Below are 27,983 nucleotides of genomic sequence, written 5' to 3'. Positions count from 1 at the left end.
TTGGAGACATGGTTGACAAGGCAAAAGGGGGGCATTGAAATTCCTCCAAGAGGAGAAAGCCTCAAGGACTACCTCTGGAATTGCCATGAAAGGAATGGCGGAAAACAATGGATGTGTCCAAGATGTTCGATCATGCTGAATCGAAGGGTCGAAGCTAACTTCGAAAGGGCTCGACGCGAAAGATGGGAACACCCTGGGAGAGAACCAAACCCTCTGCTACAAGTGTACCCAAAGATGGAGGAAAGCTTAGTGGGATTTTTGGTCAGATGTCACAGGGAAAACACTGAAGTTGCACTCTGTCCCAGATGTGGGGCAGTCTATGATGAAATGCTGGCACGATCATTCGAACGTGTGTACTGCTACATGGGTCGAGAAACTCAGGGATTGCGTCCTAACCTATACGGTTTCGACATATGGATCCCAACGAAAAGACCTGATAACCCACATCCTAGAGCTCGAAGGGTAACATTCAAAGTTCCTGCGGATGTACCCAGGGACAGATGGGTGCAAGCTGGTGCAAGAACCAACAAATGGCGAAGTTGGGACCAAGGAGGAAGGACTGCAATGGCATATAGGAAGCAATTCCAAAAACCAAATCGAGATATGTATCGATTGGAAAATTACAAAGGAAAAAATCCTATGTCCCGATCCCAGTGGAGAAGGCACCAGAGAATGAAAAAAGCTCAAAGGGAATATAGGCCAAGAGAAGCTAGAGAATCTAGTAGCAACCAAGTCCCACATCAGGGGGCAAAGTCAAGCAAACCTCCGGTGGAACGCAGACTATTCGAAGCTGAAAAGATCTTGGATGAAGAAGAAAAGATGCATTCCAGTTCTTGGAAAGAAGAAGATAGAATGACAAATGATTTCGATTCTGATGGGGTGTCATCTATAAACCTCAACTACAACGTTGTGTCTGTGCTCCCTCATGAGTTTAATCAGGAAACTGAAGTTGAAGACTGCGAAGAGGCTGATATCGAAGAAATGGCGAAACACAGACCTGTGTGTTACTATGTGCTGAATAATGGTGCAGTTGAAGAATAGAACGCTTTCTTCAAGAGGCCCGATGAAGGTATGCGAAATCACTTGAAACCACTCTATATAAGGGCTAAAATTGAAAATGTTGGCATTAATAAAGTCCTAGTCGATGGGGGGGGCAGCAGTGAACCTAATGCCCCAATACATGCTGAAAAGAATTGGTATATTCGATACTAATATAAGGCCACACAACATGGTTCTATCTAACTACGAAGGCAAGATAGGACAAACACTAGGAGTTGTTCAGGTGAATTTAACCGTGGGATCAGTCACGAGGCCAACTATGTTTATGGTTATACCAGCAAAAGCAAACTACAACCTTTTGCTTGGGAGAGAGTGGATCCATGGAGTTGCAGTTGTGCCTTCAACAATGCATCAGAGGGTAACCATTTGGAGAGAAGATGGTATAGTAGAGAATATCGAAGGGGATCAGAGCTACTATATGGCTGAAGTTAACCAAGTTAATAAAACTAACTTCGATAGAAACTTGGCAAACATAGGTCCTTGTCATGCTGCAGAGGAGATGTATACCCCAAATAAGAATGCGTTGTACTATTTAACTCTATACCCAAATGAATTCCAGTGGGACAGAGAGATCATGGATGAACCAACAGATACAGCACCATTGGAGAATTATCAACCAATACGGCCAACAGGCTGGGACGATGACATTAATAATGTCTGAGTCCTCCTTCTTCGAAAAGATTTCGGCTTACGTAGCCGAGAACAAAAGAAAGGCGGCTCTCGAAGCCGAATTATCAAATGTAATGATTAACACAGTTCTAACCAAAAAAGAAGTGACAGATCCAGAGATACATACGAGTTCTAAATCCTTTGGAGATCCGGTTCAAGTCGAAGAGATCATAGAAGAGGAATCGAGTCAGAGGTTAGACGCAATTTACGATGAAGAGCCTCTGGGATTCGAAAAGGACCCAATGGCATCAAACATAAAGATGTTAGCCCAAGATCCACCACTCGAAGAAGTAAATCTTGGAGACGAAGGTCAAAAGAGGATAACGTACATCAGCGCGAAACTAAAACCAGCACAAAAAGCGACGGTCATCAAAATGTTAAAAGAAAACAAAGATTGTTTTGCTTGGGGTTACGATGAGATGCCTGGGCTAGGAAGAGATTTGGTCGAGCTAAAATTACCAATAAAAGAAGGGAAGAAACCTATAAAGCAGACTCCCAGGAGGTTCGCGCCGGATATTCATTCAAAGATTAAAGCAGAGGTCGAAAGGCTTCTACGTTGCAAGTTCATCCAAACTACAAGGTATGTTGAATGGATTGCTAATATAGTACCTGTAATTAAAAAGAATGGGTCATTAAGAGTATGCATAGATTTTCGTGATCTCAATGCAGCCACTCCTAAAGATGAATATCCCATGCCTGTGGCAGAAATGCTAGTGGACTCAACCGCAGGCTTTGAGTATTTGAGCATGTTGGACGGATATTCTGGATACAATCAGATCTTTATTGCAGAAGATGATGTATCCAAAACGGCATTTCGTTGCCCAGGGGCAATAGGTACTTACGAATGGGTCGTAATGCCTTTTGGTTTAAAAAATGTCGGGGCAACCTATCAAAGAGCAATGAATTCTATATTCCATGACTTTATAGAAACATTCATGCAAGTATATATAGATGACATTGTAGTAAAGTCTACCTCAGATATCAGTCATCTCGATCATCTGGGCCAATCATTCGAAAGAATGAGGAAACATGGCCTGAAGATGAATCCCCTCAAATGTGCTTTCTTTGTGCAGGCAGGTGATTTCTTGGGTTTCGTAGTCCACAAGAAAGGGATAGAAATCAACCAAAATAAGACGAAAGTTATAATGGAAACCAAGTCTCCATCCACGAAGAAAGAACTGCAATCTTTATTGGGAAAGATAAACTTCTTAAGAAGATTTATCTCTAATTTGAGTGGACGCACGCAAGCTTTCTCACCTCTACTACGGCTTAAGCAAGGAAAATTTGAATGGCGTGCTGAACATCAAGAAGCTTTTGATAAAATCAAGCAATACTTGATTCATCCACCAATTTTATCTCCCCCAAATGGGAAGAAACACATGCGCCTATACATTTATGCTTCAGATAAAACAATAGGCAGCATGTTGGCACAAGAAGATGAAAATGGCATCGAAAGAGCCATTTATTACTTAAGTAGAGTACTCAATGATGCAGAGACTAGATATACCGCGATAGAAAAACTCTGCCTTTGCTTGTATTTCTCTTGTATCAAACTTAAGTATTATATAAAGCCAGTTGATGTTTATATTTCGTCTCATTGTGATGTTATTAAACATATGTTATCTAAGCCAATATTGCATAGTCGAATTGGTAAATGGGCTTTAGCCCTTACTGAATATTCACTGATATTTCAGCCTCTCAAGGCGATGAAAGGTCAAATTGTGTCAGATTTCATTGTCGACCATGCAGTAGTTGAGAGTCATCAACAGTATGTGGATCTAAAGCCTTGGAAGTTATATTTCGATGGTTCGACTCATAGAGAGGGAACCGGAGTTGGAATACTAATAATTTCTCCTGATGGAATTCCAACAAAGCTTAAGTATAAAATCGAAGGCCCTTTATGCTCCAACAACGAAGCTGAATACGAAGCATTAATCGCTGGACTTGAAGCTTTGTTAGAATTGGGGGCAACCAGAGTCGAAATTAAAGGAGACTCTGAATTGGCCATTAAACAACTGACAAAGGAATACAAATGCATCAAAGAAAATTTGATCATGTACTTTGTCATAGCAAATAGGTTGCTCAAGAAATTCGAATTTGTGGAATTAAAACACATCTCAAGGACCAACAACCAAGAAGCAAATGACTTGGCACAACTAGCTTCAAGATATAAAGTATCAAAAGAGAAGTTAGAAGAATTGATTGAAGTAAGAGGGAGAGCAATGTCTACTAAACTTTCCCCAAGTGATCTGGAGAAATCACAATTAGGTTACGCCAACAAAGAAGAGTTCGAAATACTAAACATAGACTCATTGGCAGATACAGATTGGAGGAGTCCAATAATAAACTATCTAAAACATCCTTCAACAGATACAGACAGGAAGGTAAAGTATAGAGCCCTGTCATATTTCCTGATGGGAAACGAATTGTTTAAGAAAACTCCTGAAGGTGTATTGTTGAAATGCTTGGGTGAAGCAGAAGCATATTTAGCTCTTTCGAATGTACACAGTGGAGCACGTGGTGCACATCAAGCAGGACACAAAATGAAATGGCTTCTGTTTCGTTGTGGAATGTATTGGCCTTCCATGTTAAAAGACTGCATAGAGTTTGCGAAAGGGTGTCAAGAATGTCAAGAACATGCAGGTATCCAACACGCCCCAGCAAACGAATTAAGTACAATAGTGAAACCTTGGCCTTTTAGGGGATGGGCACTAGATTTGATTGGAGAAATTCACCCCAAGTCGTCTAAAGGTCAAAGATACATATTAGTAGGAATAGACTACTTCACAAAATGGGTCGAAGCAATACCACTGGTGAATGTGGATCAAGAGGCCGTGATTGAGTTTATTCAGAAACATATTATATACAGATTTTGAATCCCAGAAAGTGTAACTACTGATCAAGGATCGGTCTTTACTGGGCGGAAAATGAAAGACTTCGCCAAAGAAATAGGTTTCAAATTATTTACTTCTACACCTTACTATGCTCAAGCAAATGGGCAAGTTGAAGCAGCAAACAAGATAATAATTGGCCTTATCAAAAAACATGTGGGGAAGAAACCCAAGAATTGGCATAAAATTTGGACCAAGCACTTTGGGCTTGTCGAACGTCTCCAAAAGAAGCTACAAATACAACGCCTTTCCAACTGACGTTTGGTCATGACGCAGTACTCCCAATCGAGATATATCTGCAGTCAATAAGGATACAAAGACAGGCAGATATTCCTCCTAACGTATACTGGGAGTTAATGATGAATGAGTTAGTAGATCTGGACGAAGACAGACTTCGAGCGTTGGAGATGATAAAAAGACAAAAGGAAAGAGTATCCAGAGCATACAACAAAAAGGTGAAAGGTAAAACGTTTATTAATAATGACCTAGTTTGGAAAGTTATTTTACCTATAGATCGAAAGAATCAGGCACTTGGTAAATGGTCCCCACACTGGGAAGGACCCTTTCGAATCTTAAAGGTATTTTCAAATAATGCTTACGAAATTGAAGAATTAGCTGAAAATCTTAGGATCTTAAGAGTAAACGGGAAATATCCGAAGAGATATAAACCAAGCATGTACGAAGTAAAGATTGCAAAAACGTAGATATTCAAGGTACTACGAAAGCCAAAATGGTCAAACCATTACCAAAATGGCTTTATAATCAAAATATATGATAGGTAAAGTAAAGAGACTGAGAAACACCAAAATATTTGTCATTTAAAAGGCAAAAGTGCATGCATTACAAAAGAGATCTAAGAACGTGACCCAAGAACATTTGAGATTACAAAAAAGAAAACATGAAAACCTAGGGCAAACACTTGCTAATTGATCCTTTGATCTAGTCCTTCTAAGGACAGCACAGGCAAGCTTTCTGCCTCGAACATATCTATAGATCCAGAGGTGCGCATCCTCCTCACTATACCCTTTTTGAGGAATATGTAAGAGAGGAGTCTCCCATATGGAAGACACGTCACATTCCCTTGACGGGCAGCAGCCATAGAAACGGCTTCAACGAGCCCTTTGAAAATCATCAAGGGAAAGTTGATTTTCTTCCCTCGAAGGCCACAGAGAATGAACTCTAAGTCCTCGACCATGATGCTATTTTCGTCATGCTTCCGAGGATGGAAGTTACCCACAAGCATTTGATGCCAAATCCTTATAACCTTGGCACTGAAAGGATCATTGTCCATGAGAGTCCTCAACAAAAGATGAGTGGTCATGTTGAAGCAGTTATCATCAAAAGTCTCCCCAAAATTGTTACATCTCATCAAGTTAGCAATGGTGGTAGGAGTGATGCTAAGATGAGCATGTCGCACCTCAGAGACTATCGTGGTTCTACCTTCGGGATCAATGCGTAGAGACGCAAACATCCAGAAATCTGCTAGCATGTTAGGGTAAACGGAACCCTCTAGGATTTCACCATAGTAGAAATCCAGCTCTTGGTTAGCAAAGAGAGTATTGAGGCTGATGAAGTTGTCCTCAAGTTCTTCCTCAGAAAATTTGAACTCCTTTTTAATACAAGCTCTGATGTTGTTGTAAGAAAGAGGTACAGCCATTTCAGAAAAGAGAGCTTAGAGGAAAAAAGGATACTTTTTCTGTTGTTTGTGTTTAAGGAAATGCAAGAAAAATGAAATTGTAGACGGAAGTTGATTAAACAAGAATGAAGAGATAAATGTGATATTAAGCCCTTATATAGACCTGGGGCAGTAAGGGGCGGTCTAAATTTTAGTGATTGATTGGACTGCGTTTGGTATTCCAAAAAGAGAAGTTATGGCTTCCGCCGTTTCCCGCCTTGGGAAGTTGAGAAGTAATCATGAAAATTGATGCACGCACGTCTCAAAGAAACGTTTTGAAGAAAGTGACGTCACCATTTAATGATGATTACGGCTAAGGGAGTAGAAACGTCAAGTCTAAGAGTAAGGATGCTGCAAAGGATAGTCAGATCATATGTGGTACATTAATTAAAATCACTGTGGAAAATCTGAAAATATATTTTGACAGAACCTGAAAGATTTGCTGAAAAATAGTGCTTGCGAATATTGGAAATATGGACAAAGTGAAAAAATAAAAGTCAAGCATACATATATATTTCCACGAAGGGTTTGGTTACAAAACGAAGGTGCAGCATTATAACAAAATACAGAGTTTGAGGTAACTAGTTAAAGTCCTCAGGGAGACTATTTTTGATCTTCGAATATTGAGTTTCCCATGAAGACATACGAAGCTCGAGTAATGCCCGTTGTTTCTTCAGTCCTTCAATCTCTGGCACTAACTTTTGGGCAGTTTCGAAATGTTTAATCCCCAATTGCGCCACTTCGAGCAAATCTTGTTGGTTGGCCTTTTGAATGGTTGCCTGACAAGTTTCAGCTTCCTTTATTTTCTCTTCGAGTACTTTTATCTCTTGTTTCCAGGAGTTGATATTCTTCTCACAGTCGTCATATACTTTCTGATTCTCTGAATGTTTAAGCTTGAGGGCCTCACCTTGTTTGGTTGCATCCATAGCAGAGTTCCATGAAGAGTTGTGAGAGGCCATTTTTTCGCTTAACTGATCGTCGACATTTTGTTTTCGAAGAATATTGGCCTGGAGTTGTTCGACTAGAGAACCTAGCAAGACAATTACCTCTGAAACTTCTTTTGAGACTTGAAACAAGTCCACTTTCTTCAAAAGTTGATTCAAGCTATGACTCTTAGTAGGATTCTGACTAAGAACATCCGCAAGGTTGGTCTCAAAGAATTTTTCTTTTATCTGACGAAGGAGACCAGGGATGTCCTCCTTGTCACCAGATTCTACAGGAACAGCTGGAGAGACATCAAGTTCAGAAGACGAAGTAGTGTTCACATTCATCATGGCCTTCAGGAAACTGAGGGGGTCAGTTTGCTTAAGCTGTTCCAGTTCTGAAGGAGTAAGTTGCACAGAGATAGGCGTCGAAGTTGCCCCAGGAGAAACTTTTGTGTCAAAGGTTGAAGTTTCTTGAGGATTGTTTTTATCCGGTTTAGAAATTTCCTCCATGGCATCTTGTTCAGACACAGTATCTTCACTACCATTTGGTCGCGGATTCGCATTATCACTACCTGAGCATGGATGATCTTCTCCCAGGTTTTTACCTTGGTGGGTAGGTGGTGATTCATCAGTGGAATGGCTTTCTTCGACTGGCGCATTAGGAAAGATGGTGGCAAGAGGCCTAGCATCTTCAAGAACTGGTGAGAGAACATGAGATTTGTTTTGAGAAACATCTGCGTTAAACAAACCAGAATTAATCATAGTGACAAAGTTTTGAGGAGTTTATTAATGAAAATGAAGAGGTTATGATTACCTTGGAGTTTGTCGACATTAATGGTAAGGTCAGAAGCCTTAAGATCCGAAGTAGCAGTGCCAGTATCATCCTGCAATAACAAGGTAAGATGTTAATGTGATCGTTTAGTTAAAATTTATAAGATGATTTCGGGTTGAAACCCAAATACCTTGGGTGGAATGTTGTCTGGACTCGAATTGTGGCTTTCGACAACAAAAGCATTGCTGGCAGTTTTTAAAGGTGATTCTTCAGAAGACGCCTTGTCGCTAGAGGAAACGAATTTAGAGGAACCTGGCCCTTTCTCTTTTCCCAAAGGGGTAACAACTTTTTGTCTCTTTCTATGTCCTTGCCTAGTACGGGGAGGAGATTTGTCTTCATCATTTGAGACAACCGTTGAAGAGACTTTCCGCTTCGAACCTGTCGGGGGTATCGAGCTCTGGAAAATATGAATTGAGCAAAGTAAGTACTACTCATAGATTGTACAAGATTAGAATATAAAGTGGGTATGTACCGTGGGCCTCTTATCAGTGGTGACAGAATCACTCTCATTCGGCTTGTTACTTTTAGACGCTTCAGAATCCTTCTATGCAGAAGCTTCTTTGATCTTTCTCTTTCGAGCGACGGCTGTAGTTGAAACTGGGATCAGTATATCAGCAGAGAAAAGAAGAGTTAGTCGAAAGATTGCCTGAGCCCAAACCTTCAGGTATTGGAGTCAACACACGAACATGTACAAGATCTATATGAAGATGCCCTTTGAAAGTATCCAGGGTATGCTTAGTTGGAACCACTCGTTCGGCGCGTTTTTTAGTACTTTCTTGAAGAATTTTGAAAGCGTTTCCACACACAAACCAGTCTGAAAAAGGAGGGCTTAGGGCCACACCAAAATCAGCACTTGGCAATGGAGGGAATCTTGGAGGATTAAGTTTGAAAGCCACTTCATAACGTAGTTCTGGTCGAACAAACGGGGGCAATTTCAACTTATCCAGTTTAGCGGAAAACTTTTCGCATAAAATGACTGCAGCTTCACGAACGGTCCGACTAAGATCATCAGGCCTGTAGATAGTTTCAAAGAATTTTTGAAAGGCTTGGATTTCTTTAATATGAGTCGAAGTACCTTTGTGAAAATTCTCCTGCACATCAGCAAAAGCTGTAGTTAGTTCTTGAGTAAGACTATCGGCATCAAAGATTTGTGTGGTGTAATAACCCGTCCACCATTGGTGAAAATCTGGTGTAGAATAAAAAGCAGGTTCGAAGGAAATAGGAGAGAGATTGGCAACGCTAACATATTTGTTGATTTTTTATTCACACTCTTCTTCAGATAAATGCAAGGTATGGAAACACATATGGTTCCTTTTATCGTACAAACATTTGAGTTTTATTTGAACCAACCCAAATTGTCTCGAGACTAGATTTGGTTGGTAGCATACAAGAACACATTGGCCTTTGGATGGTCGAAGACGGTGATAAAACAGCCTTGGAGTAAGAAAGGCTTCCCAAATTTCCATAGACTCAGTTTGTTGATCCTAAGATATTGATGGGAACCTTCGAGTGAACCACTCAGGACCGACTGTTCTGTGTACGAACGGAGCCATGGAAGGATCGAATTGATTACGCTGGGCGAACATCATTATATATGCTAGAAAGTGTTCACGGAGTTTCCCAGTCTCTTCTTTCGGAGTTAGGTAAGCCAACCTGGTTCCTTCTACAGTTCGATTTCTGATCTTATTATCTTCTTCATTGACGATGCCTCGAAAGGGAAGATGAGTTTCAAAAGTAGCGTTAAGCCACAACTGCAATAGCCAGAAAGGACCAGCAAAAAGCAAAGTTCCATTTTTGTAGTTTTTAGTAAGGTTCGCGGCTTCGCTAAGGTTCTCATAAAGAAATCCTAGGATTAGCTGGTTCAGGTTGAGTTTCTTTCCAGCATGTAGCTGATTAGCCATACAAAGATATCTCTTTGCAACCTGTATGGACCTTGAGCAGAAAACACATCGTGAGAGCCATAGTGCTAGGAAAGCAATATATGCTCCTTATCGGAGACCTCTGCTTGCGTTGTGTTATGGTACTTCTGAATGAATGCAGTGTAAGTGACTGTTGCCTCATTGAAATTAATAGTATCAGTATCCATATCATTTGGGTCAAAGGTTTCCCTAGTTGGTCGAAGTCCTGTAATAGCAGCTATATCGAAAAGAGTGGGGGTAACCATTCCACATGGAAGGTGGAAGCTGTTGTGGGAAGCATCCCAGAAGTGAACCGCTGCTACTAACATGGGTTGGTTATACTCTAAGCCCGTTTTGGATAATTGAATTAAATCATATATTCCTAATGTTTTCCAGAAGGATTCCTTCTTTCCTTCTACTTTCGTTAACCAGGCATAGTATAGTTCAGGATCTTTTGCTAACGGGATTGACCTAAACACTTTCACAAAGTTGGTCATATAGTTTAACCTAATTTTCGTCAAGACCAAAGGGGTTGCAGTTGAAGCTTCTTCAGCATTATCAGGTTCTCCTAGAGATGAATGTCCATCTTCATCTATCTTAATCTTACTAACTAAGGGTCTAGTTTTATAATAAGCAGGAAAGAATTTGTTCATAGATGGATTGTTTTCTCCTGGTATCGGACCCATAAAAGCAAGAGGTTTTCCAGAAATTTCAAAGGGGATGATTACCTGAGAAGCGTAGATAGCGCGCGCCTCTGCAGTATTAGGGTTTGGTATGTGTTCTTGTTCTCCTAACTGCGTTGGATTTTGGAGCTTTAGAACAGGATGAAGAACATTTGAAGGTGAAGCCATGGAGAAGTTTGATTAAGAAAATAGGTTTTGAAGGGACTGAAGTTGTTCTTTTGAAGGAGAATGAAGAAATAGGAGTATAAAAGTACAAGGTCAAGTATTTAAAGGTTTAACGGAAACCCTTTTAAATATTTTGGGTAAAAACCAAGGGACACGCGGCAGGCATTGATTTAATCCAACGGCGGTCGAATAAATTAGCTTTACTCCTAGTATGTAGGAGTAATGATCCAGAAGTAAGGTCAAAAACGTGGGAATGTAAGTTATGAGAAGACATCTTTGAAAATGACAAGACGTTTTTGGAAACAGGGTCATCAATGATTATGACGTCAGTCAGCAATCTTGGAACTTTCAAAGATAAGTAAGGGACGAAATCTTATGACGACAAGAAACGCCTATTTCTCTTGTTTTTTGAAACAGGCATTTATTGGGGGCAATTTGTTAGCTGAAGATTTCGTTTTGCAAACATGGTCCTTCGAAGGATAAAAACTCGAAGGAAGGATGGTTACTAATGACCATCTTTGAAGATAAAAATGGCTCCTGATGGCCATGCTTCGAGAATGAAGATTTCTAAGTTATAACGAAGATAGTGAATGCTGAAGCTAGTAGGAGTATATGTCTTCGAAGACTTAGACAGATTTCGTGAAATATGTTAAGTATTGACACTTAGCGTGCTTTTGTAGTGTTTTAATGTTAAATACACTACCACGCGTCGAAGAAGGACTTAGGCGGGAGGATTTGAAATTCGAAGACGGTTTCGTAACTGTCTAAAGACAGATGGCGTTCCTGAGGTTCTTATGAGAAACGTGGCATTAGATTAGCGTAGGACCGTTAAGGTCGAAACTAGTATAAATAAGGGTCTTAATATTAGGATTACGTGTGTTCATTTTGTACAAATCACTCACATATTACTCAAGTATCAAGTGTTAAAGAGAAAGAGTTCGCTGAGAAATGTACGTATGACACCTCCATTTTAATACATGTGTATTTTCCCTTTATTTTCAAGTATCTTTCAATATTATTGCATTTCGTTTACTTCTTGCCATTTACGTTTTTGTACTCTTTATTTTCATGTCATTTATCTTTGAAGTATTTAACATTTCTGCACTTTAAGATTTTTGCACTATTACAGTTTCGTTTCATATTTTATCTTGACTTACCTTTCGCTGAAGTTATACTCACGTGTATAACGAAGTGATTGCTAATTTTATTTGTTTCGTTCGAAGTAATTCTTATTGACAAGATGAATCATAGATATGGTTCGAATGACCATTAATAACAATCTTTTTGACTATGTCCTAGGATCAATCTAGTCGATACTGCGAGTAACCAAATCATATTTATTATAGTTTGGAAGACAAGCGGTTGTTTACCGAAAATCACCGTAAACAGATAGTCCATGTTTTTAGTGAAGGGAAATAAATTCCGGAAACTGCATATGATAGTCTACGTTTTTCGAGAAGGGAAATAAATTTACAGAAATTGCAAATGCTAGACCACGTTTTTTAGAAGGGAAAGATATTCCAGAAATTGCATATAATAGTCCACGTTTTATAATAAAGGAAAAAATTCTTGAAATTGTATATGATTGTCCATGTTTTTGTAGAAGGAAAGAACCTTCAGAAATTGCATATGATAGACAATATTTTTTGGAAAAGGGAAGAAATCCTAGAAATTACATAGGATAGTCCTCACTATTGGAGAAGGGAAAGGAATTCCTAAAATTGCATATGATTGTCCACGTTTTTTAAGAAGGAAAAGAAATTTAAAGAAATTGCTTATGCTAGACTACGTTTTTTAAGAAGGGAACACGTTTTTTAAGAAAGGAAAAGAATTTCTGAAATTGTATATGATAGTCCACATTTTTAGAGAAAGGAAAGAAATTTCATATGACAGACCTTATTTTTTGGAAAAGGGAAAGAAGTTCCATAAATTGCATATGATAGTCCACGTTTTTGGAAAATTCAATGAAATTTCTGAAATTGCATATGATTGTCTACGTTTTTTGAGAAGGGAAAGAAATTCCATGAATTGCATATGATTGTCCATGTTTTTGGAAAATTGAAAGAAATTTCTGAAACTGCATATAATTGTCTATGTTTTTTGAGAAGGAAAGAAATTTACAGAAATTGCATATGCTAGACCATGTTTTTAGAGAAGGGAAAGAAATTCCAGAAGTTGCATATGATAGTCCACGTTTTTGAAGAAAGGAAAAAACTCTTGAAATTGTATATGTGTCCATGTGTTAGGAGAAGGGAGAGAAATTTCAAAAATTGCATATGATAGACCATATTTTTTGGAAAAGGGAAAGAAATTCCACAAATTGCGTATGATAGTCCATGTTTTTAGAGAATGGAAAGAAAATTGTAGAAGTTGCATAAGATATACCATGTTTATTTAAAAGGGAAAGAAATTATAGAAATTGCATAATATAGTCCTCGTTATTGGAAAAGAAAAAGCAATTCCTTAAATTGCATATGATAGTCCACGTTTTTTACGAAAGGAAAGAAAATCCTGAAATTTTTTATGATAGTCCACTTTTTTTAAGAAAGGAAAGAAGTTCCAAAAATTGTATACGATAGTCCACGTTTTCGGAGAAGGGAAATAAATTCCGGAAATTGCATATGATAGTCCTCGTTATTGGAGAAGGGAAAGGAATTCCTGAAATTGCATATGATAGTCTACATATTTTGAGAAGGGAAAGAAATTTGTAGAAATTGCATATGCTAGACCACTATTTTAAGAAGGGAAAGAAATTCCAGAAATTGCATATGATAGTCCATGTTTTTTAAGAATGAAAAAAATTTCCTTAAATTGTATATGATAGTCCACGTTTTAGGAGAACGGAAAGAAATTTCAGAAAATGCATATGATAGACCATATTTTTTGTAAAAGGGAAAGAAATTCCAGAAAATGCATATGCTCGTCCACGTTTTTGGAGAAGGGAAAGAAATTTGCAGAAAATGCATATGATAGTCCTTGTTATTAGAGAAGGGAAAAGAATTCCTAAAATTGCATAAGATAGTACATGTTTTTTGAACAAGGAAAGAAATTTGAAGAAATTGCCTATGGTAGACTATGTTTTTGTAGAAAGGAAAGAAATTCCAGAAATTGCATAAGATAGTCCACGTTTTTTAAGAAAGGAAAAAATTCCTGAAACTGTATATGAAGTACACGTTTTTATAAAAGGGAAATAAATTTCAAAAATTTCATATGAAAGACCTTAATTTTTGGAAAAGGGAATGAAATTCTAAAAATTGCATATGATAGTCCACGTTTTTGGAAAATGGAAATAAATTTCAAAAATTGCATATGATAGACCATAATTTTTGGAAAAGGAAAGAAATTCCATAAAATGCATATGATAGTCCTTGCTATTGGAAAAGGGAAATAAACTCTGGAAATTGCATATGATAGTCCATGTTTTTTGAGAAGGGAAAGAAATTTGAAGAAATTGCAATTGATAGTCCATGTTCTTTGGGAAGGGAAAGAAATTCCAGAAAATGCATATTATAGTCCACGTATTTGTAGAAACGAAAGAAATTCCTGAAATTGTATAAGACAATCAATGTTTTGGAAGAAAGGAAAGAAATTCCTGAAATGGTATACGATAGTCCATGTTTTAGGAGAAGGGAAAGAAATTTTAAAAATTACATATGATAGACCTTATTTTTTGGAAAAGGGAAAGAAATTCAAGAATTTGCATATTATAGTCCATGTTTTTTGAGAAGGGAAAGAAATTTGCAGAAATTGCATATGATAGACCATATTTTTCAGAAAAGGGAAAGAAATTCCATAAATTGCATATGATAGTCCTTGTTATGGGAAAGGGGAAAGCAATTCCGGAAATTGAATATGATAGTCCACGATTTTTTAGGAGAAAAAGTTTGCAGAAATTGTGTATGATAGTCCATGTTTTTAGTGAAGGGAAATAAATTCCAGAAATTGCATATGATAGTCCATGGTTTTCGAGAAGGGAAATAAATTTACAGAAATTGCAAATGCTAGACCACGTTTTTTAGAAGGGAAAGATATTCCAGAAATTGCAGATACTAGTCCACGTTTTATAATAAAGGAAAAAATTCTTGAAATTGAATATGATTGTCCATGTTTTTGCAGAAGGGAAAGAACCTTCAGAAATTGCATATGATAGACCATATTTTTTGGAAAAGGGAAGAAATTCTAGAAATTACATAGGATAGTCCTCGTTATTGGAGAAGGGAAAGGAATTCCTAAAATTGCATATGATTGTCCAAGTTTTTTAAGAAGGAAAAGAAATTTAAAGAAATTGCTTATGCTAGACTACGTTTTTTAAGAAGGGAAAAAATTCCAGAAAATACATATGATAGTGCACGTTTTTAAGAATGGAAAAGAATTTCTGAAATTGTATATGATAGTCCACATTTTTAGAGAAAGGAAAGAAATTTCATATGACAGACCTTATTTTTTGGAAAAGGGAAAGAAGTTCCATAAATTGCATATGATAGTCCACGTTTTTGGAAAATTCAATGAAATTTCTGAAATTGCATATGATTGTCTACGTTTTTTGAGAAGGGAAAGAAATTCCATGAATTGCATATGATTGTCCATGTTTTTGGAAAATTGAATGAAATTTCTGAAACTGCATATAATTGTCTATGTTTTTTGAGAAGGAAAGAAATTTACAGAAATTGCATATGCTAGACTATATTTTTGGAGAAGGGAAAGAAATTCCAGAAGTTGCATATGATAGTCCACGTTTTTTAAGAAAGAAAAAAACTCCTGAAATTGTATATGATAGTCTATGTTTTAGGAGAAGGGAGAGAAATTTCAAAAATTGCATATGATAGACCATATTTTTTGGAAAAGGGAAAGAAATTCCACAAATTGCGTATGATAGTCCATGTTTTTAGAGAATGGAAAGAAAATTGTAGAAAATGCATAAGATAGACCATGTTTATTTAAAAGGGAAAGAAATTATAGAAATTGCATAATATAGTCCTCCTTATTGGAAAAGAAAAAGCAATTCCTTAAATTGCATATGATAGTCCACGTTTTTTACGAAAGGAAAGAAAATCCTGAAATTTTTTATGATAGTCCACTTTTTTTAATAAAGGAAAGAAGTTCCAAAAATTGTATACGATAGTCCACGTTTTCGGAGAAGGGAAATAAATTCCCGAAATTGCATATGATAGTCCTCGTTATTGGAGAAGGGAAAGGAATTCCTGAAATTGCATATGATAGTCTACATATTTTGAGAAGGGAAAGAAATTTGTAGAAATTGCATATGCTAGACCACTATTTTAAGAAGGGAAAGAAATTCCAGAAATTGCATATGATAGTCCATGTTTTTTAAGAATGAAAAAAATTTCCTTAAATTGTATATGATAGTCCACGTTTTAGGAGAACGGAAAGAAATTTCAGAAAATGCATATGATAGACCATATTTTTTGTAAAAGGGAAAGAAATTCCAGAAAATACATATGCTCGTCCACGTTTTTGGAGAAGGGAAAGAAATTTGCAGAAAATGCATATGATAGTCCTTGTTATTAGAGAAGGGAAAAGAATTCCTAAAATTGCATAAGATAGTACATGTTTTTTGAACAAGGAAAGAAATTTGGAGAAATTGCCTATGGTAGACTATGTTTTTGTAGAAAGGAAAGAAATTCCAGAAATTGCATAAGATAGTCCACGTTTTTTAAGAAAGGAAAAAATTCCTGAAACTGTATATGAAGTACACGTTTTTATAAAAGGGAAATAAATTTCAAAAATTTCATATGAAAGACCTTAATTTTTGGAAAAGGGAATGAAATTCTAGAAATTGCATATGATAGTCCACGTTTTTGGAAAATGGAAATAAATTTCAAAAATTGCATATGATAGACCATAATTTTTGGAAAAGGGAAGAAATTCCATAAAATGCATATGATAGTCCTTGCTATTGGAAAAGGGAAATAAACTCTGGAAATTGCATATGATAGTCCATGTTTTTTGAGAAGGGAAAGAAATTTGAAGAAATTGCAATTGATAGTCCATGTTCTTTGGGAAGGGAAAGAAATTCCAGAAAATGCATATTATAGTCCACGTATTTGTAGAAACGAAAGAAATTCCTGAAATTGTATAAGACAATCAATGTTTTGGAAGAAAGGAAAGAAATTCCTGAAATGGTATACGATAGTCCATGTTTTAGGAGAAGGGAAAGAAATTTTAAAAATTACATATGATAGACCTTATTTTTTGGAAAAGGGAAAGAAATTCAAGAATTTGCATATTATAGTCCATGTTTTTTGAGAAGGGAAAGAAATTTGCAGAAATTGCATATGATAGACCATATTTTTCAGAAAAGGGAAAGAAATTCCATAATTGCATATGATAGTCCTCGTTATTAGAAAAGGGAAAGAAATTCCATAAATTGCATATGATAGTCTACGTTTTTTGAGAAGGGAAAGAAATTCCATAAATTGCATATGATTGTCCATGTATTTGGAAAACGGAAAGAAATTTCTGAAATTGGAAATGATTGTCTACATTTTTTGAGATTGGAAAGAAGTTTATAGAAATGGCATATGCTTGACCATGTTTTTGGAGAAGGGAAATAAATTCCATAAATTGCATATGATAGTCCATGTTTTTTAAGAAAGGAAAAAAAACTCCAGAAATTGAATATGATAGTCCATGTTTTAGGAGAAGGGAAAGAAATTTCAGAAATTGCATATGATAGACTATATTTTTTGTAAAAGGGAAAGAAATTCCAGAAATTGCATATTATAGTCCATCTTTTTGGGGAAGGGAAAGAAATTTGCAGAAATTGCATATGATAGACCATATTTTTTGGAAAAGGGAAAGAAATTCTATAAATTGCATATGGTAGTCCTTGTTATGGGAAAAGGGAAAGCAATTCCGGATATTGAATATGATAGTCCACGTTTTTTGAGAAGGAGAAGAAGTTTGCAGAAATTGTGTATGATAGACAATGTTTTTAGTGAAGGGAAAGAAATTCCAAAAATTGCATATGATAGTCTACGTTTTTCGAGAAGGGAAATAAATTTACAGAAATTGCAAATGCTAGACCATGTTTTTTAGAAGGGAAAGATATTCCAGAAATTACATATAATAGTCCACCTTTTATAATAAAGGAAAAAAATTCTTGAAATTCTATATGATTGTCCATGTTTTTGCAGAAGGGAAAGAACCTTCAGAAATTGCATATGATAGACCATATTTTTTGGAAAAGGGAAAAAATTCTAGAAATTGCACAGGATAGTCCTCGTTATTGGAGAATGGAAAGGAATTCCTAAAATTGCATATGATTGTCCATGTTTTTTAAGAAGGAATAGAAATTTGAAGAAATTGCTTATGCTAGACTATGTTTTTTAAGAAGGGAAAGAAATTCTAGAAATTGCATCTGATAGTGCACGTTTTTGAAGACAGGAAAAGAATTTCTGAAATTGTATATGATAGTCCATATTTTTAGAGAAAGGAAAGAAATTTCATATGACAGACCTTATTTTTTGGAAAAGGGAAAGAAGTTCCATAAATTGATAGTCCACGTTTTTGGAAAATGGAAAGAAATTTCTGAAATTGCATATGATTTACTACGTTTTTTGAGATGGGAAAGAAATTTACAGAAATTGCATATGCTAGACCACGTTTTGGGAGAAGGGAAAAAATTCCAGAAATTGCATATGATAGTCCACGATTTTGAAGAAAGGAAAAAAAACTCTTGAAATTGTATATGATAGTCCATGTTTTAGGAGAAGGGAAAGAAATTTTAGCTATTGCATATGATAGACCATATTTTTTGGAAAAGGGAAAGAAATTCCACAAATTGCATATGATAGTCCACGTTTTTAGAGAAGGGAAAGAATTTTGTAGAAGTTGCATATGATAAACCATATTTTTTGGAGAAGGGAAAGAAACTATAAAAATTGCATATGATAGTCCTCATTATTGGAAAATGTAACATCCCTATTTTCTCTATGTATGAGAATAATTATTAAGAACTTGGTTAGAAAGGAACCGAATGGAAAACTCTTAATTGTTGTTTAGTTAAAGGACATCTTGGCCTTTCCAACTCTAATAAGTAGTATGAGGTCTTTTTTGGTGAATACACTTTCCAAAATCAGATTTTAGATAATGGAGTGGAGAAAGAGAAGGAAGAACAACTTATGTTCATCATCAACATTTGTATTTTCGTACTCCAAGAACATCCCTCACAAATTAGGTGATAACATTTTACTCGTAACTTTGATTTAAGTGATTTTTGACTTTTCGGAAAGCTTATGAAATTCTCTTCGATTTGCATATAAATTTTGTTTCCATAGGTTCTGTATTGAAGGAGAAAAATGCACTTGAAGTTTGTGTATTGTTGCTGAAAGTGGGTTAAAGAGGAGTTACACGAATGGTGGACTTGGAGGAGGAATTTTGGTTAAGATAAAAGCTCAATGACAGCATGTTCAATATCCTAATCTCCATTAACACCAGGTGAGTCTCATTAGATAGAGACTTGGGGTTTTAGGGATGATTGCATGAATTGGGAATTTGGGGTCTAGTGTAAGAATCTCTAAATGCATGTTGACAAATTGTATGAGTGCGTGTGATTTTTCTGCTATAAAATGTGGTAGTATGATTCGGATCATAATTGAGTGTTAGAGAGACTTGGATTGAAAGTGGATTGGAGTTTGAACCTTTAAAATGCAGAATTTTTGGGCCTGTCAGTCATGTAACCGATTACATGGTTGATGTAACCGATGACATGTGTGAAAAAGGGTGAAAACGCAGTTTTTGGTCATGTAACCCGTTACATGATTCATGTAACCGGTTACATCACTGTTGGGCAGATTTTTCAAAGCTTCGGAAATTCATAACTTTTGCATCGTAAGTCTGATTGATGCGTACTTCACACCGTCTGAAAGCTTATAAGACATACTATCTAGGAAAATTATCCCCAATGTTAGAATATCGTTTTTCGATGTACCTAATACGCATTCAGTTAAGTGTTGTGAATGGAGTTTTGTGAAACTAATACTCCGAAAGTAGTTATGTTCCGAATAAGAGAACTGAATGCCTCATTAGTCGTGTCAGACTTGTTTAGCTGGTATTTTAACATGATAATGTTGTATATGATCATGGATGTGTTGATTTTCAAAATGTGGATTATTAATTGATGCATTATATTGATATGCTATGTGATAATCATATTATGTTTATCCGTCCATTCTGATGGATGTTCGGAGTTGGTTGCTTTATTGTGGCATGATGCTATGTGTGATAATGATCACTTATATTCCATTGTTCCGGTTGAACATTCAGAATTGTTTGATTTTTATGGATCGATTAGCATTGATTTATGTATGCTTGAACCAAAGTAGACCTAGGCTACTAGGTTATAAAGCGCACATGACACCTTTAGTAGGAAAACATCGGCACATTGGTAAGTCTTACACACCTGAGCTACCATTGTGATGTGCTCAAGGGGTCTTTATGGCGTTTCCTCTAGCAAGTAAACATCGGCGGGCTTGGTATGATGGGGATATGATGCCATGTAGGTAATATCATATTAGGAAAACTCACTCTAGTGATGTCACGTAGATAATCACTAGGCTTTCACCCAGTGGGCTTGTGTAGTCATTATGGCGTATTTGCACTAGCGGTTACACATCTGCATATAGATGATCGACGGGGTTGTGGCGCCACTTAGGCAAGGTCACAATAGTAAAACTCGTCGCGGATGGAATTTCATGTAGGAATGATATGTTTCATCTAGCGGTGTGCATGTGCAAGTCTTTTGACGCGTAGACACAAGAGGTAACTCATCGAGGGTGTGGTATTGTGTAGCCTAAGTAGAAAGGTAGAACTTCCTTTTGGATTCCTCGTACACGGGTACGGGTCTGGATACTTGTTTTTTTGGATTAAGGACAGTTTCCGATAGCAGAAAGACAGATAACCCTGGAAGACCTGACCTCGAAGGTCGCGCCCGACAGGAGGCTGACAGGTTAACCTGGAAGACCTATTCTGAGGGAAACTGGTAATCATGTTTGTTTTTTGATCTCATTGGTTAGTCAAGGGACTTCCAATGTGGATTGTATCCTTGTTGTATGTTTGTACCTAGCCGTAAGGAAAAAAAACCCAGATCCACGGTGGATCCGTTTGAGTGCATGGACCTTGTAGAACCGAGTGAACCCATAAGATAGGGAGACTCACCGAGATTTAGTAATCTCACCCCAATCCTCTTTTTTTTTTAAAGAACAGGTTAGAAGTAGAGGAATTATTAGATGACCCATATCGAAGACCATGGACAAGTTATTGGCAGGAAGACCTTATCAGATGTTATCTTTCCGTTGTACAATGTTATAGACAAATTGATTGTATATAGTTTTGTTGGAAGCTTGAATCGTATATGATTTTCATTTCTTATCTTTACCGCTTATGTTTGTTTCTTGTACCATTTATAGCATCACTACATATTATTCTAGACATATATGTACGGGGTGTTACAGTTGGTATCAGAGCAGGTCGATTCATGTCCCTTACATGAAACATCACTAGCAATTCTCTTCTCCCTCAAATGTGTGTGTTGCTGGCCTGATTGTTACTATCATAGTATTCAGTTGTTGAGCCTGATCACCTCACTTACTGCATATATGATGGATAGGATCACGGTGGAGCCACCACGAGGATGTGTAAGATTTGAAGCGACTCAAACTGAAGTGGTGGAAGCTAGTTAAGTAGATGGAATGTTCGGTTTGTGAGGCGTAGGAGGAGCAGTTGACACAGAATGGTTGACAACCTAACTGTCATCGTAAGGTTTGAGACAACTGGGAGTTCCAAGATTTCGATTGGACAGAGTAGACCTTTTCTTGATCTTTGTATCAATGAAGGAAATTCATGAAGCACTTGAGTAGGAATGTAGTAAGGGAATTCTTTGATTGAGCTGAGCTTGAAGCAGTTAGGTTTTTGCTACGCAATCAGGGTTCTAGTAGTGGACATGGATAGAGAAACGATCGGATGGACAAGGTGTAACTGGAGATGTGAGAAGCTACCTATCTAAGGATTGGTAGAATGAGTGGAAGTTGTGATCTTCATTTGGGGAAGTCATGGGTACCTGTTTCGATGGAGGGAACTACTGCACCTCCTTGTTATTCTGACATCCGTGAGTCCTCGAGTTACGCTAGGAGGTAGCTGAATGGATGGATGTGAAGAGTGAAGTGATCCACGTTCCCTGCTAGTTGTGATTCATCTAATCCCGAGTGATGTCGTAGAACTACGTTAGGTGTTGGGTACTTAGGTGAATTAAACTAGTTGTTATCTGTAACATCGGCGGGCCGACCCCAATAAGTAATTGTTGTCTTAATCATGATATTCCAATATGGTGGGAGTTATCATTGGGAATTCTCGTGTGTTCCCTGTGTGATTGAGTGCACACCTGGCGTAAGAACTCGAACTTGAATCTTAACAAGTCAGATATAGCTTTTTGCAATCAGAGGGAGTAAACCTTAAACATGAGACGCTCTTAGGTTTTAGCATTCTATGGAGTGTGACAGGAAGGTCCTGAGGAGCGATGACCTCAGTGGAGACTTGTCCATTTATTATTGGTCATGGTTATAGGATACAGGTGTAGATTGTTATACGCTACTGGGTAGGTTACTTGAGTACATGGACTCGGAGTTGGACCACCATGTTGGTGCTACCAGACCAATATAACACCACATTACCACTATTGTGCACGAGGTGCGTGAGTCATCCTTTCCTGACAGATGTGGAACAGTGTTGACCTAGTACTCAAGGTAGGATTCAGATTGGTATTCATGAGAAAACTTTAGATTCTACATCGTAGATGCTTCTTGTTCCATCGGAATTTGTGAACCTTGTGCGTAGTGTACGAGATGGGACGTGTGTGTTATCATCATGTTCCGATCAACACATTTTGTGACTATTATTTAACATGGGTGATCAATTTTAGAATAGATGAAGCACATCTTGGATTAGCTTGATGTGAGATACAGCTAGAGAATTATCTGTATATCCTCATGAGTGGTGAACGTCGGTCATGGTAAGGCGATTTGGTTTCGGAGTATTGAGAAATTCAAGGGAATGCAGCTGAGGTAGTTAGTTAGCGTCAGATTCGGAAACGAAAAGACGTTAAATGATTGTGTGATTGAAGTGCGACTGGAAGGATTTTGTATCAGTCAAGTCACATGAATTATTAGAGGTGTTGTCACACCAACAATATGAAATTGTAGGATTAAAAAGATGTACTGTAGTAGTTGTGCAATGGGGAAATCGGGAAGGAAATAAGAACTCATATGTAGTAAGTATTTCGATTTAGACTTTGTGGAACCGAAGTAAGTGACCAAGTTGTGTTCAAATGAACCTGATCCAGAATGATGGAACAATTGGCGACTTGATTTTTTGGAATTACTAAATCTCAAGGAGTAGTTGTCGATGAATGTGTTTGAGATTCTAACATGTATCGTAATTGAATGAATGTTGAGAAGGAACCGTTTCTATTTAAAATTGAGTATGGTGTAGTAAAGGGACAAATGGGACTACAAACATAGTGTGATTCAGAGGATTTCAAGAGGTGTGTGACTCGTTGAGATCAGAGTAGCATAACGGATGTGAGAAGAACCAGATAAGCCTGCACTATATGTGGGCAGACTTTTTGCGTGTTGGGGTTTGAGTGGATACTTTGCTAAGAGAAACTCGTTGAAGAAAATTTTGTTCATCCCAGTCTATCTCAAGGATCCACCATAATCTTGAGAGACACTATTGATAGACCCGCTTATAAGAGAACTCGCGGTTGATGTGTCATCAAATGTTCCTAGACCAACGGTTGAGCTTGTAAGCGTCGAAGGTTAGACAGGATGTTGTGACCATTGGAATGGTGAAGACAAGTAAGGGATTTATCTCGTGTGGACTCATTATGGCTATGTCTCGTGCATTATGAGTGTGCATGAAGACTTAGACGATCATTGTGGGTTGACTATTAGAGTTCACCTTTCATTGATATGACTTTGTGTGAAGCTGTTGGACATCGAGAATGTATTTGCAGAATGGTACGCCCTTATGGCTTGCAGTGGCAGATATTTTGTCTAAGATTGAAGAATGATCAAATTAAGATTTTCGTTGTACGAAGACGGTAAACTTGGACCAAGTCATCCTAAGCATATGGGAATCAGAAGTTAAGACCAAGGAATTTGGCAATCATCTGAATGACACTGTAGGGCTCAAGTGGATTACTAGAGTTTCTGAAGTTATGAAAATCCAGTGCAGAGTAGTAGAGGTCTAGGACCTTTGAAGGATCTTTTCCCAGGTATGTCAAGACGAAGTCTGAAGAGATGTGTGGCATGAGGATTAAGGTTTCTAATCATGAACAGTAGAACACAAGTGTATTGGCGGATTGTGTTTCCTCGGATGGAACTATAGTCAGGCAGAGTCGTAAGGTGTATCCAAAGGAAGAATGTAAAGGACATTTCATCCCCTCGTTAGAAGAAAATGTGAAGAATTTGTTGTCATGGTGATTAGAAGGAATTCGAGGGCGGATTCTATTTAATGGGGGAGAATGTAACATCCCTATTTTCTCTTTGTATGAGAATAATTATTAAGAACTTGGTTAGAAAGGGACCAAATGGCAAACTCGTAATTGTTGTTTAGTTGAAGGAAATCTTGGCCTTTCCAACTCTAATAAGTAGTATAAGATCTATTTTGGTGGAGACACTTTCCAAAATCAGATTTTAGATGATGGAGTGGAGAGAGAGAGAGAGAGAGAGAGAGAGAGAGAGAGAGAAGGAAGAAAAACTTATGTTCATCATCAACATTTGTATTTTCGTACTCCATGAACAGCCCTCACAAATCAGGTGATAACTTATTACTCGTAACTCCGATTTAAGTGATTTTGGACTTTTCTGAAAGCTTATGAAGTTCTCTTCGATTTGCATATAAATTTTGTGTCCATAGATTCTGTATTGAAGGAGAAAAATGCACTTGAAGTTTGTGTATTGTTGCTGAAAGTGGGTTAAAGAGGAGTTACAGGATTGGTGGACTTGGAGGAGGAATTTTGGTTAATATAGAAGCTTAATTACAACATGTTCAACATCCTAATCTCCATTGACACCAGGTGAGTTTCATTAGATAGAGACTTGGGGTTTTAGGGATGATTGCATGAATTGGGAATTTGGGGTCTAGTGTAAGAATCTATAAATGCATGTTGATAAATTGTATGAGTGCGTGTGATTTTTCTGCTATAAAATGTGGTAGTATGATTTGGATGATAATTGAGTGTTAGAGAGAATTGGATTGAAAGTGGATTGGAGTTTGAACCTTTAAAATGCAGAATTTTTGGTCCTGTCAGCCATGTAACTAATTACATGGTTGATGTAACCGGTTACATGTGTGAAAAAGGGTGAATAACGCAGTTTTGGGTCATGTAACTCGTTACATGATTCATGTAACCGGTTACATCACTGTTGGGCAAAATTTTCAAAGCTTCGGAAATTCATAACTTTTGCATCGTAAGTCCGATTGATGCGTACTTCGCACCGTCTAAAAGCTTATAAGACATAACATCTAGGAAAATTATCCCCAATGTTAGAATATCATTTTTCGATGTACCTAATGCGCATTCAGTTAAGTGTTGTGAATGGAGTTTTGTGAAACTAATACCCCGAAATTAGTTTTGTTCCGAATAAGAGAACTGAATCCCTCCTTAGTCGTGTGAGACTTGTTTAGCTGGTATTTGAACATGATAATGTTGTATATGATCATGGATGTGTTGATTTTCAATATGTGGATTATTAATTGATGCATTATATTCATATGCTATGTGATAATCATATTATGTTTATTCGTCCGTTCCGATTGATGTTCGGAGATGATTGCTTGTTTGTGGCATGATGCTATGTGTGATAATGATCACTTATGTTCTGTTGTTCCGGTTGAACATTCAGAATTGTTTGATTTTTATGGATCGATGAGCATTGATTTATGTATGCTTGAATCGAAGTAGACCTAGGCTACTAGGTGGTAAAGCGCACATGACATATCTTCTCGTTGCGGTGGCTGAAGGGGTTACCTTCAGTAGGAAAACATTGGCACATTGGTATGTCATACACACCTGAGCTACCATTGCGATGCGCTCAGAGGGTCTTTATGGCGTTTCCTCTAACAGGTAAACATTTGCGTGCTTGGTATGGTGGGGATATGATGCCACGTAGGTAATATCATGTCAAGAAAACTCACCTCTAGTGATGTCACATAGATAATCACTAGGCATTCACCCGTTGGGCTTGTGTAGACATTATGGCGTATTTGCACTAGCGGTTACACATATGTGTATAGTTGATCGACGGGGTTATGGCGCCACTTAGGAAAGGTCACAATAGGAAAACTCGTCGCGGATGGAATTCCATGCAGAAATGATTTGTTTAATCTAGCGGTGTGCATGTGCAAGTCTTTTGACGCGTAGACACAAGAGAGTAAGTCATCGAGGGTGTGGTATTGTGTAGCCTAAGTAGAAAGTTAGAACTTACTTCTGGATTCCTCGTACACGCGTACAGGTCTGCATACTTGTTTGTTTGGCTTGAGGACAGTTTCCATAGCAGAAAGACAGGTAACCCTGGAAGACCTGACCTCGAGGGTCGCACCCGACAGGAGGCTGACAGGTTAACCCGGAAGACCTATTCTGGAGGAAACTGGTACTCATGTTTGTTTGTTGATCTTATTGGTTAGTCAAGGGACTTCCAATGTGGATTGTATCCTTGTTGTGTGTTTGTACCTGGCCGTAAGGAAAAAACCCCAGATCCACGGTGGATTCGTTTGAGTGAATGTACCTTGTAGAACCGAGTGAACCCATAAGATAAGGAGACTCACTGAGATTTAGTAATCTCACCCCAATCCTCTTTTTTTTTCACGAACAGGTTAGAAGTAGAAGAATTGCTAGATGACCCATATCGAAGACCGTGGACAAGTTATTGGCAAGAAGACCTTATCAGACGTTATCTTTCCGTTGTGCAATATTATAGACAAGTTGATTGTATACAGTTTTGTTGGAAGCTTGAATCGTATATGATTTTCATTTCTTGTTTTTACCGCTTATGTCTGTTTCTTGTACTATTTATAGCATCACTACATATTATTCTCGACATATATGTATGCGATGTTTTCAAAAAAGGAAAGCAATTCCTGAAATCGCATATGATAGTCCACGTTTTTTTAGAAAACCGGATTGTGGTTGTTCTTGAGAAGACTTAAACGGTTGTTTAAGAGTTTTTTTAATCAAAGATTAGATTAGTGGATTAAGACCTCGTAAGAGAGAGGCGAAATCACCTTAACAGAGTGAACTGGAGTAGTTTGAATTCAAACGAACCAGGATAACCAAAGGTGTCTTTAGTTTTTAATTTGTTTAAAAACCCAACCCAACCCCCTATTGTAATTTTCTTTTCTTCATATGTTGTTATTTTTTCGTTGAGTTCGTTGTGGTTGGAAAACTGGTGAAGGAAAGTCGCTGGCGCTAGGGTTTTTCATGGAGAACTGGGCGTGTTCACGTTTCTACAAGAAAATGAAAGAGAAAAGGCTAAATGCAAAAATGGGCCAAGTTGATTAAAGCCTAAATTTTCTAAACAAACCTCTCTTGAATAATTTGTAACTCATATAAAATTCAAAACAAATGAATAATTATTTATTGTTCTACAAAATAATAAATCAATTATTTAATTTCCAACAACAAAAATATTAAAAGAGAAATTATAAATTTCAAAACATTCTAATTATTTTATGGATCAGTGTGAATTATGGATCTTCCAAAGAATGACATTAAATCAAGCGTGAGAAAGCTATAAAGAAGTCGCAAGAAGTACATGTTGAAATTAGGAAAAGTATTTTTTTGGTCCCTTATGTTAACCTCGGGGTTCATTTTGGTTCCTTAACTTTAAAAAGTGTCATATTGGTCCCTTAACTCTTCAAAAGATGTCATTTTAGTCCTTTTTGTTATATTAGCGACGGATTTAGCGACAGATTTTTGAGTTTTTCCGTCGCTAATGTGACAAAAAAGACTAAAATTACACCTTTTGAAGAGTTAAGGGACAAATATGACATTTTTTGAAGTTAAGGGACCAAAATGAACCTCGAGGTTAACATAAGAGACCAAAAAAAGTATTTTGCCTTGAAATTAATAAATTATATATTATACATAATATTCGTTTCAATAAGT

The sequence above is a fragment of the Vicia villosa genome, linkage group LG4 (genome assembly GCF_029867415.1).
Source record: "Vicia villosa cultivar HV-30 ecotype Madison, WI linkage group LG4, Vvil1.0, whole genome shotgun sequence".
NCBI lineage: Eukaryota > Viridiplantae > Streptophyta > Magnoliopsida > Fabales > Fabaceae > Vicia > Vicia villosa.
The sequence above is the reverse complement of the archived record's forward strand: the minus strand, read 5'-3'. Positions refer to the sequence as shown.